This window comes from Bombus affinis, chromosome 9, assembly GCF_024516045.1.
Source record: "Bombus affinis isolate iyBomAffi1 chromosome 9, iyBomAffi1.2, whole genome shotgun sequence".
NCBI classification, from domain to species: Eukaryota; Metazoa; Arthropoda; class Insecta; order Hymenoptera; family Apidae; genus Bombus; species Bombus affinis.
In genome coordinates, this window is record NC_066352.1 from 9,681,279 (window position 1) to 9,703,888 (window position 22,610).

Consider the following 22,610-nt stretch of genomic DNA (forward strand, 5'->3'; position numbering starts at 1 on the left):
TCGCGTATTCCAGCCTCATAGCTTCTCGCGAGGTGGAGCTTCTTGGGATCGTATTTGTGTGCCGGGTGACTTTGTATCGGCGCCATTTGTCCGCGTTACCACGAACGAAAAGGGGATCGTCGCTGTCTCGCCTCGTGATCTTCTCTTTTCCTGCGGCTGTTGATTTGCGACTCGCTTCTGGGAATGAAATATGCAAACGGGTCTGGGACTGGGTCAAGAATTAACTGGTCGAGTTAGTTTTCGGTATATTCGTCGTGCACTTTGACAATCCACAGATCGAGGAATCAATTTCTGTTTGGCATTTTCTATAAATTACGAAAGATCAGGTGTTACGTCGATTACTCGTGAAACCTGACGATTAAATGCTGTTTCTTGTTTTTCTTTAATTCGTATCTGTCGATCGCACGTTGACGTCATACTTTTTCGTCGAGCGACCAGCGATAAATTTGGCCGAAAATTTGATTTCTCACTGCGCCGATCCCGAAGCAAAACGACGGTTAAAATATTCTCTCTGTGCGTTTCTCGAAACTCGATTTTTATGGACTGTCACCATTGCGAACTGTTCTGGGTGGCGACCGTGTACGATTCGTACTTCGCGCGTCCCCGGCTATTTTACTACATAGTTAGCAGCGTGTTTCTATCCGTCGTGCTCTGTAAAAAGTAACGCGCGGGTTACGAGTAAATCCGTGCGAAGTATCCCGTTAATCTGACAAGTAATGGCGCATCAGTACGTTATATATCGCAACGTATAAATCATCGGCGTATAAATCGTTTAGCATAACAACGTAGCAGCGGCGATAATATGCACGTGTGCCGTGGTAGCTCGCGTATTTTTGCAGTTCCAGAGAGGGACGGCTATTTTTGAGAAACTCGTGGAGAACGTATTTAGAAATTGCCAGTGGGGAATCGTTCGCTGGTATTATTAAATCAATGTTCATTGTAGTATTTGTCAATTTCGCCGCGCGCTGTCCATGGGATATATCGGTTAAGCCGGAGTCGTCCCGCGTTAAGACAACTTTACGACGATCGCTTGTTTGCAATGAATCGAGGGATTTTGATAGTTGGATGATCCGAAGTTAGGTAGACACATAGTTATTCAGCAACTTCGACGTAAATCGCTACGTTTCCATTATTCTCTTTTACGATTTAGCAGAACTTATTCTTTATCGTGGCACGATCAGAGGTCGAACTTTTTAAAATATCGACTACGATCACGTTCTTCGAAACGACGACGTCCGATGTTTCATCGATTCGTGAATTATCAACAAAGACTCGACAGCTCCTGTCCCAGACGATTTCGTAATGCCGAGATCGCTGTGGGGAATGGAATCGGGACGCGTCGCATTTAAACAAGGCATTTTATATGATACATTCGGTTTTTGTTGCCTCATGATCGCAATTGATGATACGAAGCAAGCCGGGTGTCGCACTGAAGTAGTCGCGTTGGAATGCAAATAATGTTCCCGATACCGGTAACCAATTTTGGGTCGTACGCGTGGGCGGTCACCCTTTCTTTTAAACGCGTGAAACAGTGTCAATTGGAAGGATGGAAAATATCGACGCTATCGTATTTATCATGGCCGATACATTGACATCAATTTAGTCGACGATTGTCCGCCGCATCCATGGAATATTTTCTCCAATATTGTTCTATTTACCGTTGCTCCGTTTTTCGTAATCTCGTCGAAACGGAGAATTCGGTCGTGGAACGTAGTCAGTGGCAGGCTGCAAGCTGCACCGCGTCCCGTCCCTAACAGGGACAAACCATTAAATCAGTTGATATCAATCGATCGATGATTGGCTTTCTTTCGTCTCGCAACTTTCTTTCCCATTCCCGGGTCAGGACTCCTCTCTCGGTGTTGGACGTCACAGTCGAGAGTAAGAGAGGTCAGAGCAAACAGGTGAATCAGACTTTTAAAGAGATTCGCCCTTGGCCCTCGTCGTGGCGGGATGATTCGCTTCATTAAATTGATTGTGTTTCAATCTGGTCCGCTAATATGCGAGAGTCCGGGCCAGACGTGCTCTCGCCAGCGTATAGTTCGCTCTGGCTGCTCGCGCTGACCTACATGCCCGTCCAAAATAATCTGACACTGCCGGCAAGACCTTAACCGCGACCCCTACTGGAGCAGATCGAAGAATAAACCTTGTGTGTGGAGCCCGATGCGGCTGCAATTGCGCGAACGAGTCTCTTTCCGTCTGGCCTCCTGTTAAAATCAAGGCTTTCAGTCGACCGTACTTTTTCACCAACTATCTACTCGAAAGAACCGGTACTGATGCACCGATCGTGTATCGGGTACGTTGGCACGTTTCGGAAGTTTGACAGGCAGGGCTGAACAAACGACGTTACCATCGAACAGTGCTAGCAATGCTATTGTACGTAACGTTTCGAGAATTTGTACGTAACGATAATTGGAAATTTTCTAATTTCCTGTGGAACGTTTTAGCTAAAGGAAAAGTATCGGCTTGGTACAGGCGAACTAATCGAAAGTTGATGTTCCTAGAGGAATCGAAATGGAATATCTTTGGGCGAGCAAAGATTAACAACGCTTCAAGGATGTCACCTCGACGATGCTTCGGTGCATAAAATTGAAAGCGTTGAAGCACGTGATCGTCTCGCTTAAAAAGTAGTGACCTACACGGCCGTCCGAAATGATATGACACTGCAGGCCAGACCTTAACCGTGACCTCTGCTGGAGGAGCCCGAAGGGCAAACCTCGTCGTGAGATTTAAAACCAATTGACGAGACGCATCAGTCGTGCAAACAGCTATTTCGTACGTGATATATACGGTTTTAGGTTCTGTCTCCCTCTAAACGGGACCGTTCGATTTAACATCGTGGTAAATTCTTTCTTTGCTAGCGGTTGCGCGTAGATGCTTGATTAAGATACGAACGAGAACGTCGTTTTTCTTACTGTTTCCCAGTTCAATGCACTTTTATGTTAATAATCAGTCCCGCAATCGTATCGGGTGTTGCATAAGCCATTGATCGGTCGAAGGAAAGTGAGTATTAATATCGAAAAATGTTGTATTCAGAACAAGTATGTACCACGCCTATCGGCCACGCGTGTGTAACGCGATGCTCGTTTAAATTCACGCTAATTTATTAACGAGAAAGTCGAGTTACTAGGCAATCATTGTTCTGACGTCCAACGACGTGACAATCGTCGCATTTACAATTCAACCTCATTTAAAAACAATTTATCATGAAATTATCGTTCCCGATAAAAGGCCTAATTTATTATCTTCTCGCTACGAGATCCAATAGGAAATAAAATAATCCGAAAAATACAGTCGAAGGTAAGTGCAAATCGATCGTTAATCGCGTTTAGATAAGTTTCGTCCGAAGTCTGTCGTGATATTATCCGAGCATATCCGCGCGCCTATTCGATATTCAATGACGCGATACAAGTATCGATTCCTCCAAGTTCGGCAAGCCAGCCAAAGGAGAGGAACATCGACGGGTGTGGTCGAGGAGTGCGTACATCGATCGCCACTTTAACCTCCACGAAAGCACACGTTCCTACGAGGCGAAGGAGGGATTCGCTTGTCCTTCTACAACCGTTGGCAACAGCATCTTCAAAGCTCTTCCCTCTCTCACGAGGCTCTTCGACTACTACTCTTCTCTTACCACGCGACACACACCTGCTCTCATTACGCGCATCGTCGTTCATACGTTTCGAATCGCGTTCCTCTTTTCTCTGTGCTCTATCCGTGTCTCGATACAAATCGAAGAAGTTTGTACGGCGTGTCCGGTAATCTGTCATTCTTATCTTATTAAATGAAACGTATAAATAAGAAGCACCGGGAATGAAAAGGGAAAGGCAACGATTCGCGTTCGTCGATATCGTCGAACGTAAAACGGTGGAAACGAACGAACAAGAACTGGAGAGTAGACTTGGCACGAGTGCAAAGGGCGAGGCTGAAAAGGGTCGAGCGACTAAGCGAGAGACGCAGAAGCTGTCTGCGTCCGCAGAAGCCGGTAGGACAAGGGCGTAGTAGCGTTCAGCGTGGCAGTGGAACAACGTGACGCTACGACGTAGTAGGATAAGGTCGAAGGAGGTGTACGCAAAGCGTGCACACGCACGACACAGAGGGGCGAGAGGGTCTAGGGCGAGGGCGAGGGTGAAGGCAAGAGCGAGAGCGAGAGCAACACAGCAGCAGCAGCGGCGAGGTCGTCGAAATTAATGCGGGGAATCCGGTGAACGGGTGGATCGGGTTGCCCATCGTGGCTCGTTTTGAGTTTTTTAGTTCTCGAATTTAATCCAAGAATGGGGGAGAATGGGGGACATTGAAAGCGGTGGATCTCGTCTAGACGGTCGGTGACGTCATGAGACAAGGTCGACTGTCGCTCTATCCACGGCGCAGCACCGCTTTTCTATATACACGCCTATATCCTTCCTCCTCTTCGCGTTTCGCTGTCCCGGTCTCCCTCGCCCCCTAGCCAGTTCTTTTCGTTCTTCCTTTTCGTCTTGTTTCTCCCTTGCTCTTCCTGCCAGAAGGGTGGCGTAGCAGGCTTTTACATCTTTCCACAGAACGCTAGCTGGAGGACCAGTCGGACTAGGAATCGGTCTGATCTTGTGATCGATGTGCCCTCGTTGGGGATGTTCCCCGTTTACGAGAGCCTTTATTCCGTCTTAGAGAACGACGCGAGCGAGCTAGTTCTTCGTCTAAAAGTACGCTTTTACATAGAGATAGAGTTGGCGATTATACAAATAATATTTCAAATCGTTGCACTTTTATTTCGTCGTTGGATTTTAATCGTCCGAGTATGTATATCGTAAGTTTCTTGGTGACGTTATCAACCGCTGCGAAATCTCCGACCGCCCTTTTCGTGTCGTGTCGGAGGTTAAAACAGTATTCTCGCAGCTTTATAGCGTATTCGTTGGAATTCAGCTTAAAATACCCTGCGCCGATTAAGATTCCATCCGAAATTCCCCTGAGACGCATTCGTTTCCCGCGTTTTCTGTCACCAGCCAAGGCCGCTCTATCTCGTCCGGAAATCAGTAGCCCTGGTTTGGACTTTGGTCAAGATGGACGACATTGACGTTAAGATCTCGTGGCTCTCTCTTCTCTCTCCCTCTATCCCCTGCCCTCTCTCTCCTTCTCACTCTTTCTCTCTCTGCGGCCACGGCTCCGACCGAATAATATCTGAATTCCTTACGTCGAGGCATAGCCAATCGGCCTCATCAATAATTCAGCGAGTTCGACCGACCGAGAAATTCGAAAACAAGGCGAAAACAGCCGGCCAACCGCGTCACGCTACAGGCTCTGTCACAAGTTCGCTACCTAACGATTTGTCGACAACCGCGTAAAACAGCTTTAATCCTTGCACGATTCTTCTGCCTCTTTCGCTCTTTCGTCCAGTTGTTTGTTCTTTCCGGCTGCCTCTTGGCCGAGGGTACTCGAATCTCTCGAAAGTCGGCTCTCCGCCATCGGAATACTCGTTAGAATGCGAAATTCAATTTGCCAAGCGTCTCCTTTAATTCGCGTCTATGAAGTTTTAGTCGAACAACTTTATCGATGGAGGTACGACACTTTGTCGTCGAGACGTCGAGAAGGTTTTCTCGCTTCTTACCGATATCCGGCCGATTCTTGGCGCAGCCTATAGGCGAGGAGAGCTATCTGGGTCTCGTCGTGCCTTTACAAATCACACCAGACGCGTTACCTAACCGCAGCCTATCGGCATACGATTGAATTTCGATTTTTCTCGCTCGATCGACAACAATGATTTCAACAACGGATATTATAGCGCGGCACACGGTAAAAACAGCGGGGCTGCCTTTCGAAACGAGGTCGATCGAATTTTGTCTATTCAATCTGTTTCGGTGTCTGCGACGAAACGTCCAGCGACGTCCGATACGTACAACGGCAAACTTTCATACATTTAAATGTAGCCGACAGGATGTACATTTCAATGTCGAATTAAGGTTAAATTCTAATTGTAAGCAGCGTAGAGGAACGACGCGGGAGGAGTTCCTGAACAGAGGATACATTCACGGAGAGAACGACACAATTCCACGGATGGATCCTAACACTTTCCGTAGCAATTTCCTAAATGGAAAATTTAAACACGATAAAATCATAAATGTGTGGTTTGCGTGCGTTTACTGTTAATCGGATGGCACGACACTGACGTTGGAGAACGGAGCGAGTGGAAGGTAGAGATTCCAATCCAGTTTCAACGATGCAGAATGGCAAGCGACGGCTAATTTACTAATTCAGGCATAATTGCCTTCTCGGAAGGGAGAAACGTATACATCGAGCCAGGGTCAGTGGTACACCCTGCGTTGTACGTAAAGGTCGCGGTAATTAAGGGCGATTCTGCAATGTCTGCGATGCAAATCTTGCGTCCAGCATCGTTCAAGGGGACTGGTAATTCATGGATCATTTCGTACGGTTGTTTGCACGAATTTACGACACGACTTTGAATCATACGCGTTGCCATTGAAACTCGCCTAACAGCAATCCAATCTTTTCGTCTGTTTGTCGATTAGTCGGGGCACGCTTTAAACGGGGGAATTTATTAGAAGAGGCAACGGGAATGGAAGTTGATCAAAGAGTGTCGGGAGAGTCGATTCGCGTGCGATAGCCTTCGAGTAAACGATCGGATCACGATCTCAGCTGAGGCGGCTCTGCTCCTCTGATCAGCTTCGTTTGCACTCTGATGAATAAGTTAATCGGGTTAATCCATATGTGCCATTAAACGTTACGGACGCTTAATCACTTCCGCGTAGTGGGGTCACTGATCTTCCTCGTTCCCCGGCTAGCGTTCCACGCGCTAACGCTATTGTGCCGTTTACAGATTACACAGATGGAATATGTTTCGTAATTTCTGTCTGCGCGCGAGCGTGAGACTAGCCGCGTTAGATTGGATCTAATTTTCCAATAGACCGTAAGCAGCGTCGTAAGCGTTGATATTACGAACCGTGTCAGGCCCGGGTCCGTCGCTTGCACGGAATTCACGTTCAGCTGACTCTCTCGACAGATCCTATCGGTGGCTTGTTGATTTACGTCCGCTAATGTCCACGTTTGATTAACCTTCTTGCGCTTAAAGCCTAAGCAAACCCACAGATCGCTCTTGCGGCTGGCCGTGTTTCCAGACGGCGCTATACGTCGGACACCTGGAGAATCGAGTGTGTTCCGTGACACGTTACGGTATTCTCTGAATCGATCGATCGCGGTTACGGCGTCGTTAAATTCTGGACGATTAGCGGCGATAGGCTCAGAATGCTGTACGGACCCTTCGGTTCGAGCTGGGAACGATAACATATCGCTGTGCGATGTAAGGACGGAGAATATCGATGGGATGAGACAGAGTTAGAGGCGTGAAACGCACTCGCATCGATATCTGGGCCACAATGTCTCGTTTCCCAATGAAGTCGTTGGGTCCGACCGATCTGGCTGATGACGATTCATCGTGATCGCTCGTTGGTTCAACGCACTTGGCGGACAAATAACGCGAGCGGGAGCAATCGACACGCCGGATAGGGACTGGTATCTTATTAACGCGGATAAACACCTCGTGACGCGTTAAATTTCGGGCAAACGGCGCGTTGAAAATCGTCGCCTACGGTTACGCAAGGAAATTATCGGCGGAAATATGCCGAATGGAAAATGATTCAGCATGCTGTACGGTAATTAACATCGGTTTTGTTGCGTCACGGTATTAGCGGGTCAGAAAGTTTTACGTTCGGCTTACAGTTTCGGCTTGCTTTCGTAATCAGGCAATGAAGATAACAGGCAAACAAGTTCACGAATTCACGAGCGATTTCGACACACAGGGCTTTTTGTAAATATCTCGGAGAGCATCTTACCCGTGTTCATTTGAAAATCATTTGGCTGACCGCAATGTGAATTATGCGCAGCGAAACGGCAAATGAATTCGTTTGAATTGTTGATAAGGTGACGCAAGTATGGCAAACGACGCGCTGCTGCTGCTATGACTATCGCAGATAAGAATCTGAGCTCTCTTATCGCTACTTATGCACACATATTTCGAGCTGCAGTTCGATACAAAAATACCACATGCACGTCCGGAATATTTACCTTTGACCACGATACTTTCCCGCTACCTATAATCGCTGTTTATCTTTTGTTCCTTCGTTTCGTCGGTATATTTTTGCTGTTTAAAAAAACCAAATCTTAAAATACTCGATTTTTTTTTCAAATTAAAAAAATTAAACACAGATAATTGTTATTTGCGCAACTGAATGCGAGTACAGTTCATCGGTGTTTATCTACAGATAGATACAGAATTAAAGAGAAAAGGAGCAGACGGAGAAAGTTTTTTGCGGAGAAGCTAACGTTTCGTAGAATCAAGTCTGACAGACGATTATCGTTTTTTATCGGAGGAATTTTTCGCAGCGAAGGTCAAATACACGTAGAATCGCGAAAAATCAAGCAGTTATGCGGTATCGTATTCTTTTTTTAGCTGCGACGTAAGGAAGCAGAGGGTGAAGAGGCGTACGGATCTTCGATGACCGACTAAATTATCGGCAATCGTTTAAATTGGAGTATTGCAACGACGATAAGCGTGTTACGCTTGTGAAACACAGCGCGACGTGTTGCAAAATACGAGGAGAAGGAGACAGTCGCTACGGTGTAGGAGAGATAGCGTGCGCGATGATACGTAAACATTATCGAGTCCAAAGTATTTTCGCCAGCGTAAAAATAGTTGGTGTGCATGCGTTGATGGCCGGCATGACGGGTCGTTCGATCGGCAGACATAATTGCCTGTGTCGCGTGTGCTTAATCGTTTTCATGCTGGCCCAATGAACGTTCGTCTAGGTCTACGATATCGTTCCTATCGATAAACAAATTAATTGTACGAGACGTGTACTCAACTAATCTAAATAGAAGACAGTAGCACATTTTCGCCCTTGCATCGTTCAGTTTCCTCGTGGTAGTACCTACATCGTCGTCAGATAAGCTCCGACTAATGCATCTTACATTAGAAAGAATACTCGTTCGTCATCGTATTCGATGTATGTACAACACTTACTATCTATCTACTCGTCAAGACCGTCCGTCGTTGCACTTTGCCATTCTTCGAGTATCCGACATTACGTTGTTCTTCAAACATGAAAAAGTACAGAAATATTCGCGATAGCGAAAACAACAAAAAATAAAGAAATAAAAAAGGAAAAAGAAAGATATCTTCCTGTACAACGAGGAGCGAGAAAAATTATGAACCTTCGACGAGTGCAATGAAGACAAGTGGACGACAAGACGATGTTGCAGGCCGCTCGGTACAATATGTGGGCCAGACAACAATAATTGTTCGACGTTTCCTGGTATATTATACTGCGTGTAATTGATACAGAGGAGCCGCCATTAATTCTCCCGCTGTTGCTGCTTACTATCTTTAGCAGACGTTCCTCTCGGTCTGCCTGTCTGTTGCATAAATTTTCATTTACAAAAATTCCCCTCATTCGCCGTGCTTTTCCCCGAACGAACTCGGGTCGATCCAGTTAATCCGATTCTTTCAATGTCGATCGATCGAACTCTCGAAACGGCTGTAAGGATTGCGGTGTAGACAGTCTCGCAGCCCTTTCACTTGTCGGAGAACGTGACTACCCTTACTACAGATATACGTACATACATCGATTCTTATAGAAGGTATCAAGGTCGCGTTATCCTGACGAAGGTCAATCTCCATTCGCTACGGAACGCAGAGCGTAGCCCTTTCATTTATGTTAATAGGATTCACGTGCAAGCTATCGTTAAAAACGTGGTCCGCCTTCCTCCGAGACCTAGATATTTGGAATTTTTTTTTTAACAGTGCATTACAACCAATGACGCTTGCACGTGATACGTGAAACCATTGGAGAACACGCGTCGATATACGAACAACGAGATCATTGAACAGTAACAGTGGGAAAGTTCTTAGGATCGGTAGCGCGTATTATCTGTTCTCCAGCGATGTTCTCAGCTATCCTAATGAAGAAAAAATAAAATTAGAATTTAATTAGGTTATCGAGTCGTTGCTTGACATAAAATGTTACTTGAAAGAAAAATTATGACGATCGTGTTTATAACGTTTACGCAAGTTACCATCAACTTGTATCAAATATCAATAGGTATTTTAATACGTATGACCGGCGGCGTACATACTAATTACACGGATTCCACGATAAAAATCGGGGAAAGGTTGGAAGAAGAAGACTGGATCCCGTAGGAGCGAAAGTTGACTCGTGCAACTCGATATTTGGCCGTCCAGTCGTTCCACTAGGATCCTCCGTGTTCCGTTCCTCGGTCTATAGAAGATTCTGTCGACGGTATTCGTATAACGGTACCGTCGGGTTCTCGCACGTCGTGTCGCGTCGCGTCGCGACGCATACCTGCCGCCGCCGTTGAATCGAGCCGAGGCCTCGGCTGTATCGAGCAGAGACCTATGTATATATGCATGTACGTGTTGTGTGTTACGTCGACGCATGTTGCTAGCGTTACGTGCGCCGGGATGCACGTATACATGTACGAACGCATTTTGCCGCGGCGAGACGAGCTGAATGCCAATCGGCACGCGAACCATCGTGCTCGATGCGCGAAAGAACGAAAGAGAGGAACAGAGAGAAAGCAGGAGAGGAAGAGAGATAAAAAGAGGCTCGTAAACTTATGTTCGTTTTATTACGAATATTTTGACTCGCTCGGGGACCACGGCTTGGGCATGTGTTATCATTTGTTGCTGTTGTCGTCTTCATCGATGAGTACGTTAGAACGAACAACGAACGAGCGTGAATTTTTTCCCCATAAATTGTTTTAACGGTAAATTTGTCCTTTCATTATCTATATGGGAAGTAAAGTGTCTTCGAGTGAAACGATCGAATAGGATCGGTCGCGTTATCGGTAAGGTCCAAAGTAATTTCCGTGTTGCTCGTATCGGTCGCGCAACGCTCGCTTCTTCGTCATCGTTAACACGTGGTTCCGTGGTTTAATCGGCGCGCACGCTGAACGAATTCTCCGTGCACCGAAAGCTATGATTCGTATGGTTTATGACGAGTCGAATTCGTGTCTCGAGTGCGCACGATATTCATTTGCAAGAGGAACTCGTCGCGGATGCTATAGCAATGGACCATTGATGGCGTCACGGTGTAGAAAGGAGCAAAAGTTTCTCGGCCGAGAGAACATGCTCGGTTCGGAGCGCTTTTTGCAGCTTGATTTTCCAGTTTCTCGCGGAAGAGAAAAATCAAAGGCAATTTCAAACCGTTGGAACGCCGGGCTATACTTTGTTCGCGTGTTATCCGCGAGCCGATTGAAACAATTCGCAGGTGCGAACGACGATCGAGCGTCTTGATCGAACAGCGTGTAGTACAAGTATCGGAAAGATAATACATTTAAAGCTGAGATCGTATTCGCCACGATTAAAATCACGCTGGCTGGTATACGTCGGTCGTAAGGCGTCGAACGTTTCTATTCATCGAGGGTGTGTACGGTGGAAGTTGCAGTTTCATTCGAGCACGATACAAGTACCGGTACAATATCCGTTTAGATAGCGATCGAAAAAAGTCGCCGCTCTTAATTGTACGACGATTAAAATTGTATAATCGTGGCGTACGATCGATCAAAGATCCGAGAAACGGCCAACGCTTTGGCATTTAGGTTTTTCACTTTGGAAACGTTGAAAGTGTAACGTTGTTCAATAACGCTGTTAACCGTTCCAGTCGTCGAATGTTCGTGACATTAGAATTATCAAATTTGCGAAAACGACAGGTTTCCAATTTTCATATCTGTAATTGCTAAAATTATACAGCTTTTGATAACATTAATGTTGTCGTTTGCAGAGGTACACGTTTTATGTAATTATGATCGTTTAGCTATGATATATTCAAGTATATATTGTGGATTGACAGCTCTAGTATTGATGTGACAAATACGAAAATTAAAATTTTCGGATACACGCAACTCGAGGAGATCCAGTTGCTCACGAAAACGAGCAAGTTTTTTTCGGCATTTCCCAGCGTTTATTGATACGCTCGACGGCTCGAGTACAACCTTAATTAATTTCAACTTATTTCACCGAGGCGGGGCAGAGTCTCGTTACGGCAGATGTTACGTAAGGCAGTGGAATCCAAACTCGAATTTACACGGAAAGTCCCGGGCAACGGAGGCAGCCAACGCGGTTCTTGCGGTTTGAAAAATACCGCAAAGGACAATATCGGCGATTACGAGTGGAACAAGAGGCCGATTCGGCACACAAATCGAAATTGAATTCTATTACCGTACTATCGGAAGTAATTTGATCGTATCTAGGAAGTCGCCATGCCTTTTCCTTTCCACTTTCTACGAGAACTTTCATCCTGCCATTACCTTTGTGCCTCTGCAACAATGTAATACTTTGCTGTTCCTTCGATTTCAGAATGAAAAGACGAATGTCAAGTCACGATCGAAAGGAATTCCACTCTACGACTAAATCAGGGAATTTTCTATCCCTTAGACGGTCGTGGCCATGGTTGCATAGCCAGAATTCGCGGGTAAATTCTGAAAAGCTACGGTGTCCACAGCGATGAGCATAAACATGGAAGTTGCGCGAGCCTCGGTCAGCTTCAACGCGATGCTATGATCAGCATTACGACTACACAGTACTTTCACTCGAATTCTCGGGTTTTTTTCGCGCCGGCTTTCTGTATACGAAACAGGATAGAGAGAGAGAGAGAGAGAGAGACTAGTGTATCGTTCCGTTAAAACACTCGGCACGATAGATTTCCGTGGGCAAAACAGTTAAAGGAGGCCGCGCAAAAACGCAGCAGCGTTGGCAGCCATTGAAAAAGGGGGCAGGATCGAGCGGAGCGATCGAGCAGCTGCCAGGATTCGGATCCCGATCCTCCGAAGGGCCGCGTAAACGCGCATCAGGGACTCATTCCCTCGTCCGAGATTCGTCTGGAACGCAGAAAGAGGGGTGGGTAAGTAGGGTGAGAACGATGATCGCAGAGGGGATGGGTGGCCGTGTGGAACAGCAGTCTGGCCAGTTGATTACGATGCCGAAACGAGTGGCGGGCCATCTCTCCAACCAGTTTCGGACAGTGTCTTCGGGTCGAACGAGGCCTGTGTAGTTTGGTGGAGAGACGCCAGGCTTCTTTGGCCGCTGCTCGTCGGACGAAGACCGATAGAAACGAAGGGGAAAAGGTAAGAAAGGAAGAAGGAAAGAAAACGTGGACGAAGAGGAGACTCAGAGCGAAGAAGAGTGAGAGAAGCAGGGAGAGCAGCAGCAGCAGCAGCAGCGAGCAGCCAGCAGCGCAAGAAGAGACGGAGGAGGCGACAGCCGAGCTTAAGTTTCGGTTTCGTTCGTTTCGCGCCTGCTCCGCGTCGAACGGGAGCCGAGAGTGAGCGCGGCGGAGAGAGAGAACCGGCGTACGAGAGAGCGAGAGGAGCTGCATCATCGGAGTAACAGAGAGAGCGAGAAAGAGGCGTCGTCCGAGCGAACGAGACACAGCGGGCTGGCAGAAGGAGAGAATCGAAGAGATAGGAAAATGGGATAGGAAGAAGAGAGAAGGAAAAGCGATTGGTGGCGGTGGAGGCGGTGGGAGGGCGAAGAGAGGACGAGTGCAACGCGTGAGTGAAAGACAGAACGCGGCAGCCAGGGGTTGGAGAGAGAGAGAGAGAGAGAGAGAGAGAGAGAGAGAGAGTGAGGCGGCAGTCGAGGCGAACAGACTTCGCCGGCGCTCTGCTCCCAATAACGACTCTCGCCCTCGGTCAGTCGCGCGCGAACCGCGGAGCCGCGAGCATCTCTCCGTTTCTCTCTCGCTCTGCTCTCGGCAGGATATCTACGTTTCGAGCCGCGTGCACGTGCGAACCCGGGGGACGCGAGAGCGTAACGGAGCGAGGGATCGAGTCGAACGTGTACACAGGGGGCTTACTCGAGTCCGGTCACCGCTCGAACGAACCACGCTGTTCGCGGATTCCTGATCTAAAGAGCGACAGGTGAACGAAAATCTGGGAGGCTCGACCAGCATTGTCCGCACGTTTCGCACGATTGTACGTCGTTCAGAGAGACATGTCGGTGCTTACGGGGAATCGCAGCTAGAAGGTAATTAAAACGATAGCAAGGGCAGACGATACAGCGAAGGGAAGGAAGATGGAACGGTCCGTTTGCGAATGTTCAGCCACGTAGGACATTGACTGACTTGCGCGAGATTCTCGAGGGAAGATCGGTGCTACATCGAATCGAAGAAGCTTGTGGCGAGGGTGAAAAGGGACGGATAAAGACTGTCTGGACAGGGACTGGATCCCGGGGGAGTCTGCCGTCGAGGAGGAGAAACGACTTGGTTTTCGGGGTTATCTCATGGTGGGATTGTCGCGGTATCGACGTGGTAATCGCGCCGCGAGTGGTGCTCGCTGCATCCGGAGATACAGGCAGCTGGTGATCGAGTGAGAGAAGAGAAGAGCGGAAAGCGGTCGCACAAAGTGACAAGCGGCAGCGAGCGCGTGGTATATAAAAGTGCGAACTGGTGGAGCGCGCGCGCGAGCGCGACCGAGCGAGTTACCGGGCGGTTCGAGGCTGCCAGTGGCCCGCGGACCAAGAAGAAGAAGAGGAAGAAGAAGAAGAAGAAGAGGTTGAAACAGAGGAAGACGGAGAGGAAGAGGAAGAGGAAGGGTGGGAGAGGTGCACACACCATAGAGGACAACGCTGTTGCTATTTTCGAGCCCGCCAAATATCTCGACGCACGGTGCTGCTCGGTGCTGTCTGCGCTGGCCCTGCTACGCTCTTTCTTCGGCCCCGTCCACGTTCCTCCAAAGCGCAGCGATTCTGCGCCGATGACGCATGGCCCTGACCAAACAGGGGGACAGAAAGAGAGAAAGAGAGGGAAAGAGCGTGAAAGAGAAGCCACACGCAGAGCGGGAGAAGGAGCGAGAGAACGGCGTGTATGACAGGTACGTTTCGACTTTTTGCCTTTTTGCAAAAGCGCGCCGCGATCTCTTGACCTACGACGTATCTGTGCCGTGACCGTGAGCGTTGACACATCTTTACGTGGACATTTACGCCTTTCCACCGACATGTCTCGATCATCTCTTGGCGATAATGCGCGTTGGTTCAACTCGTTCTGCCATTAGGGATGGCTGGTTTTAAGGAAGAAGACGATTCGTCAGCTGTACGGATAATCGTCGTATCTAAGAGACTTTAAAGTTAGTAGCAGACTCGCATCTACTCGCAACAATTATGTCTATTTGCAATTGATCCGTGTTTGTTACACTACTGACGTTTAGTCAAGCGTTTCTCGTTTTCCTTTTTTCGTTTTAATAGGAATGTTCAAAGGGGGGACACGAATCACCGAAATTTAAAAGTCGAAATACCGCGTATGCACGCCAGACTTAGAGACGAATATTATTAGCGTCTGTGGATAGTTTGCACAGCGTCCGTGTTGTTTCCAAAACACGTGTACTACGCTCTCGTTCTCTAACAAACATCGCTGTATTTCGCACTCGGTTCCTCCGTGTTATTCGCTTAATACGATACGACATTCGTCCTTCTTGTTTCGTTATGCTCGACGTAGGAAAACACGAACATTTCTTCGTATCTTTTCTCGTTCCATTCGAGGGAAATCACGTTACGACACCTCTCGATTCTACGTGTATTATGTCAAAGGCGACTCTGCCGCGTACACGTCCGATTTCTTTCGGTCCGATGTGATTATAACGTTTGGCGAGAATCCTTGACACGATGATTTTCACCGATGAGAAACGCGTCGAAATTTGTTTTACAACTCGGTCATCGACGTTTCATCGACGTCACGACGTAGCGACCGATATGACGTTTGAACGAAATTTTCGTTCGCTCGCAACTTTCTTGGATGTTTGTTCATAAGTACGAGCTACGATCTGATCTGCAACGACAGCGTTCAGCTCGAATAATTGGCGTGGAAAGTGCACGCGATACACGCGAAACGAACGCTCCGAATTCATCGAACTCGTTAATTCGTCGATCGAGCCATTTTCCTCGATTTGTCTGTCCCCGCCGCTCCTCTTCCCGCTTTTTCGATAAAACGTTATAAAGAAGTTCGCAAACATCGTGCCGGGAAGGCAAGAGGGGGATGAAACGCGAGATTACACGAGGTAAAAAGCTTTGAGAACGTGGCCAAATGGTCGAGAGGGAACTGAGCGCAAAAATGACGTTCTTTACGAAGAAAAAAGCTGGACTCGCTCGTCGCGATAGTGGCGGAGATTAGTTTATTTCTCCACTCGTAGGTCGAGCTCGTCATAATATGCGGCACGGATATTTATGTAATATGCGACATGCAAATGAATACACTGTTTGCGCGCTTGTCAAAGATAAGATACAAAGCAAAGTTTCGTACCGTTGTCATTGTCTAGATAACGTGCATGCATTGTTTCTAACGTGAATTGCCAACAAGCGAGTAACTTCAAATTACAAGTAAATCACGATCAATTAAGAACGATAAGAATAGTCTATCCGAAATAAGGTTTAAGAGTTCTATTCTCGATGGAAATTAAATCCTCCATTAGATGTAAGTCTACGAGAAAGCGCAGTTTCAACTCTAACTTTAGCTTTCTAGTATTTTTTAGACCAAAAATTTTTTAATGGAAATTATATATAATGCTTCGATATTTGTTATTAGCTGTTGGATTTTTTAAATTATTTTTCTACGGTATAGAAATTAGCAATTTCAAAAAGTTTCATTTTATTTAAGAAAAATCATTCGTTTAAACGTTAGGTAGCTAGTTGCTGGGTTGGCAACCAAGTGATTGCGGATTTTCTCAATACCACCTAATGACAAATATAATGACAAATGGCTAATCCAATAGAAACATCGTTTGAGACAAGGTGCTAAGGAAGGAGTACTTGCAAGAAAGTATGTTCTATCCGCGTTCCTTGTATCAATGTTGTCCGAAAGACATCATCCTCCCTATCAATGATGCATCTCGCGCAACAGGTGAGAAAGTGCACGTGTGAAATTTGTCACAATCTATCGCCAATCTTTCCACTTTCGCGCACTAGCGTATCTGAATCACGTTCGTGCTACATAAGTTGCAGCATCGACGAGCTTCGTGGTTTCTTGCCACTACGTTTGCTATCAGCCAGCGGAAGATAGGGTACCGTTACCTGTCTATATATCCGTGGCGTGAACCTGAAATTCGAAATGGATCGCTGAATATTCGTTTATTTCGCTTCGTTCGACCATTATTGTACGTTTATCGATCATCGATCAACAATCGAAGAAAATACACGCACCTCTGACTTTTCTTCTCTTCTCTTTGCAAGCTTATTCGTATGCGCGTACACGTGTGTTTAAAAAGGGTGGGACTAACTTTGCCTACAGGTATAACGGAAGAAAGGGAAATTTAACTTTGTGGTATTTTATTTTTCTTCTGTCACCAGGGTGTTATTGTTTCTTCAATCAAGTTTCCCTCGTCACTGTCTCGTTGGACAGTTCTACGACCGTACCTGACCCTTTTTTTCTCGGGATTATGTTTCCTTTTTTCCCTGAAAACCTCTGGAAGGACTAAAAGGATCGGATACCATTTTTTCTTGGTAGACCGAAAGGTCCACTCGATGTGTCAACCGGTCTCGTTGTAAGTAGAAACGTGTCCTTTTTTTTTTTTGATTTTTTGCTGGTTGACCTGGGCGGCTCGTTTTGTCAGAGGCGCGTACCATAGAAAAAGCGATTACGAAGTTACAAAAATCCAAAAGCGGTTGCGCAGAGTGTGTTTCATAAGTTTCGCAGCTGGGAAACCGGAGATGAGTCTGGCCGATTCCACGCGATCATTGATCGTTAACTTTTTTTGGCTGTCGATGATCAAAGCTGAACGACGCGGTGGCCGCACGTAAATCGACTTTAAATCGCAATAAACCGTGCAAAAACTGCGCGGCGGATTTGCCTCGCGCGCGTTCACTTTCGACCGCAAAAAAACTTGAAAAACCGATCCTCCCTGTCCCACTTCAGCGTCTCTGCAACCTTCCGTGTATCTCTATCTTTTTCTTTGTTTCTCTTTCCATCACTTTTTTTTTATTTACAAATTCCTCTACTTTCCGTTCGAAGCAATGCGTGTCGAAGTTGCAGTTGCAACCGTATGTTTTCGTCGCTTCACCGTGATATCGCAACGTTACGTATTTGTATCGCCTTACCTTGAATGCAAGGGCAGCATCGTGCTTGCCAGTTCCTCGTTGCTTCTGCAAAGACCTGTAGAACAAATCTGTTTCCCCATCCTCGTATATAGGTTAATCGAGCAAGTACAAAAAGTTACGTTTCAACGTGTAAGACAAATGTCACTCTATTTAGTGAAAATGTCCTATGTATCGTTTTTGTGTTGCTTTTACTTTTCTTTTCTTTTTCAACCAATTAAAAATATTTGGTCACAATTTCGTAACAGCTTACATAATATAACTTTTGAGTAGATCGAATGTAACGCACTTTCCTTTACTTCTATACCTTTGAAAGTTTATCTTCTACACACGATCTTGTCTCCTGTTCTGTGCGTCTTTCAGTGTATCAGTAGAAAATAGAAAGGAATCCTGCAACCAGTAGAAAAATACATAAGATATGTTTAACATTAGTACACCTGTTTTGAACGGACTTGTACACGAGCCGCGATATGGGAAAAGTGGCATATGTAATAATAAACGCAAAATACCGCATTAATCACGCGGTACAGGTAATCGTAGATCGTCATAGACTCTGCTGACTTTTTTTTTCTCCCCGCGACGAATCATCAATCCGGTCGGCAATGGACATAGAGGTGTTTTATTCAATTTCAAGACCGCGTGTGATCGATGATCACGAGCATGCCGCGTAAACAGCATCGTGTAGCAACTGGTAACAATCATTATCACACTGTCACTGTTGGTCGCTTGCGAATGATTTGCATAGTCACGCGAACTCTGGAACACTGGGAATTTCGATTATCGAACTCCGCGAATTCGATCGCTTTTAACTTTTACTCGCAGTAAATCGATCCTTGATTATAAATTTTTCACACTGCTGTAACGAGTGCACGTACGTTTCCAAGCGTTTTGCGCAAGTTTTAGAAAAGTTGGCAATCGGTAATAAGATATGTTTAATGAAATATGTTCAAAGATACGTTGAATAAAGAAGAAAAAACGTAAATGAAATGAAAAGTTTCGTTTTCTCCTTTTTCGAAATCGAAATAAAAATAATTACGAGATATGTCAGCAGGATATGTCAGCAATGATCATGGAGAAACGTGCGTGCCATTCGTGACCTCTTGACTACCATCGTCATCGTGCGTGCTTCTGCTTTTCTTCTCCGCTGGCTAGAATTTTTCCGTTTTCCACGCAATCCAGCTGACTCGTCCTCTCTTTCCGATCCAAGCAACTGCCTGTTAATTAGAGACTTTTAAGTAACACGTGGCTAAGCCACGAACAACGCATATCGTACGCGCCAATTAAACGATCGTTTCTTTTCGATACATTTCATTAAATTCTGCCGGTTTTCGAAAATAATTTGCCTCGTCCTTTACCTATCCTCGTCCTCGCTTTCTACTTTTATTATCTTCGCTACTCGCGAAGGTAACCAGTCAATTTAAATATCTAAAATGCAAAGAGATCCCGACTTTCCGTTCGCGGGCGGAACTTTGATGAGATAGGGAATTCGTGAATATTACGGAGTGAGACGATCGCGTTGATCTGAACGACGAATTTATCGTTGGGAGAAATGCCGACGAAAGCCCGACTCCGTTTTGAACGGTCAACAATAAGACGAAATTGAGGTGGGGAACGAGTAAAGCTGATAATGAGCCCCTATAAAATCGACCCGCTTCTTTTCGTGGTACCCCTTCCTGCTTCTCCATTAAGCGGCTTTCACACGATGCCCGTTGTTCATCGCATCTCTTAATGACAACGAAATTATACACCTGCACGGTCGTGCCACGATTTCGTATGTTAGACTGTAAGCAAGCAAGAACAGGTTGATGATCGAACTCGATGTTTTTCTCTAATTTCATATCATGATCTTGATAAAAAGAAAGAAAAGGAAAAAAAGGTAACGGAAATTACGAAATCTAAACACCAAAGTTGTTCATATCGGATTTTGATAGTCACTTGAGTAACTCGTGATAATTTTACCCTCAAATGGACACTGACTATCTACCTACGCGCTCTACGAACGGATATACAGAATACTGTGGTCTGAAAGAGCTGGACAGAAGCAAGGCAAACAATCGAGTCAGAAATAAGGCCCGCTAAAAGGCAGGAGTTAATTTGGTCGGAACATAGGCGCGAAACATCGGCGACAACAACAGAGCGGCTCTGAGAAGCGATTATCGGGTGGCTGGCTTAAAAACGGCGTGGTCGGAACTGAGATTCCTTCGGAAATCGACAATAAACCGAGGCTTTGCGTGCAAAGCCCGCTTCCTGTCCTCAGGAATTCGCGTGCCGGTGATCGCAGATCAACGAAATTTTCGACCGCCACGTTGTGGCAGATTCTTAAGAGTCGTCGCCCGGTCCCTGGTCTGCTCTCGACGTCATTAGCTAAATAACTACGTCGGCTTGCATGCGTTTGCTTTTATTATTACTCCCCCGGTGGATTTGTATGCGGTGTGAAATCGCGGCGTAACCTGTGACTCGCCAGGGAAACACTGGTAGAGAAGAAGAAGAGAGAAGAAGAGAAAGAGAGAGAGAGTGAGAGAGTGAAATAAGCAGTGGAAAGGAGACAGATTCGTAGCAGGGGTTGAGTTGGCAGTAGAAAAAGAGGAAAGGAGGAGAAGAGAAGGGGAGGAAAGATAGGAAGAGGAGGGAAAAAAAGATCGCGAGAAAATTAGTGCTTCCTCCCAGGAAGGAGGCCGACAGGTTTTTATGGGTTGGTGCATATTGTTGCAAGAGGCCATGGTAAGTTCGAAATGTAATTATTAAGATTCAATCGCTACGGGGTTCGATGTAATCAGCCGTAATGTTCGGATTATAAATTGCAAAGGATTTACTCACCGTTGCCATGGGTTCTTCTCTCTTCTCTTTCACCTTGCTCGTGTCCGTCAAGCATCGTCGTTGGCAAAATCTCGAAATTATACATTGTTTTTCTCTCGGTGGAAAGGGCGAACCGTCGTGCTTTATGCTTGCTCTCTGAGAAGGTCGTTTTCGAAACCGGTCCTCTCTATCAGCGAATGGACAAGAGACCGCGGTGACGACTTCTCGAATTCGCGATCGCTCTCGATCAGCTGATGATTCCGACGGACACCTATCTCGTGCACTGATTTTTTCCTAATAACGTAACACGTTTATGCGTGTGTTTTGATTGTCGAATTATTTATTATTTATTTTCATTTATTCGTTGTGAACCATACCTCTCCTGGCTTGCATCATATTTTACTTATCGCTATCTTACGTACCAATTACCGAGCTATTTATCAGCGTGCGTTGGTCGAGATGAATATTATAACAATATTTATAAGGTCTAGATTACTTTGGAAATTTAAAATAGTAGTCAAGAGTCAATTAGCACCGTTCATTGTCCCGAATTGCCCCGTGTTTGTGGCGTGTGGGAGGCAATGACTTACAGAGATGCGCAACAACATTGAAAAAGAAGAAAACCGGCACGATCGGGTGTGCCAGTGTTGGAAAAATCTCGCGGTGCGTGCGTGGACCAAAGGCAACGTGACTGCCATACATTCTGCTATCTTCCGTGATCGTAATCACGGATGCACGCAGGGCTGAGTGGTTATTTATAACGCCTTTGAGACGGAACGTGGCCGAGCACGCGGCAATAGTGTCGGTAGAGCGGCAACCCTAGCTCTGTAATGAATAAATAGTCAACCAGTACCACTTTCGATGGCTACTGTTGACGCATCATCTATTATTACACGAATTTCCACGAAATCATTGTGCCTAGCTTTTCTCTGTCAGTAGACAGGAGAGCAAGCAGCAGGGACCAAGCGTATCTCGAACGTTTTTATATTAATATTAACGCTTCGCCTCTTAATTAGGGAAAGACGAATTAACTCGTCGTTCGAGTTGTCAATTCCTTAGACGCTATAGTAATTTCTTTAATCGATGATCGATTGTTTTTCTACGTATCGCTTTATTTCTTTGCTTTGACAAAATGTCGTTCGTGTAAACGTTAACACAGTTCTATGGGTTAAAGCCGAATTATTTTTGCGTATTCTCGGAGAAGCTAGGTATTTTTTGGCCCAACGTGAGTCATGCGAACTTTCGTTGTTTAAACATCCTTGCCAGATCTTTGAACGTTTTTGTCCGTGTCCCTGTATTATTTGCCTGTTTCGTGTCCTGGTAGGGGTAAAGTTTGCCGGATCTTCCGCTTTTAATCTTGTCGCGAAACGATATCGCGATATCAGGTTTTTTATTTGCGATGCGATAAGTCGGGTCGCCGAGGCAAACTTTGCCGGCGGCAGTCGAAGCCGTTGGAAAACGTTGCTCGTGGATTCTTTACCGTGCCGCTTTCTTTTATCGTTTAATTATCGCTAAATAATTGTAGTCGGGAAAGCTTATCTCGCAAGAATTTAGCTCGTCCTCGAAGTTGGGCATTTTCTTCGCGAAAACTTCGCCAAGTTTATACAAATTTCCGATTCTAGAAGAATTCTCGCCCTGATGCGAAGATTCCTTCTGAGTTAACACAGTAAGTCGTAATTAAAACTCGGAATAGACGTGGTGGGTCCAGTGAACACAATGTAAGGAAGAAACGGTGGTT

At 46.0% G+C, this 22,610-nt stretch overlaps 1 protein-coding gene across 2 annotated transcripts in view; it reads left to right on the plus strand.

Annotated features, from left to right (window-relative positions):
• Positions 1 to 22,610, plus strand: part of LOC126920604 (solute carrier organic anion transporter family member 74D) — an 85,357-nt gene that overhangs the window by 17,139 nt on the left and 45,608 nt on the right. The window contains exon 3 of one of the 2 annotated variants that reach the window (XM_050731236.1): positions 12,356 to 14,868. The exons of the other annotated variant lie outside the window; for it this stretch is intronic. The gene's annotated coding sequence lies outside the window, so the exon portion shown is untranslated. The remainder of the gene's footprint in view (positions 1 to 12,355; positions 14,869 to 22,610) is intronic. 2 annotated transcript variants of the gene reach the window in all.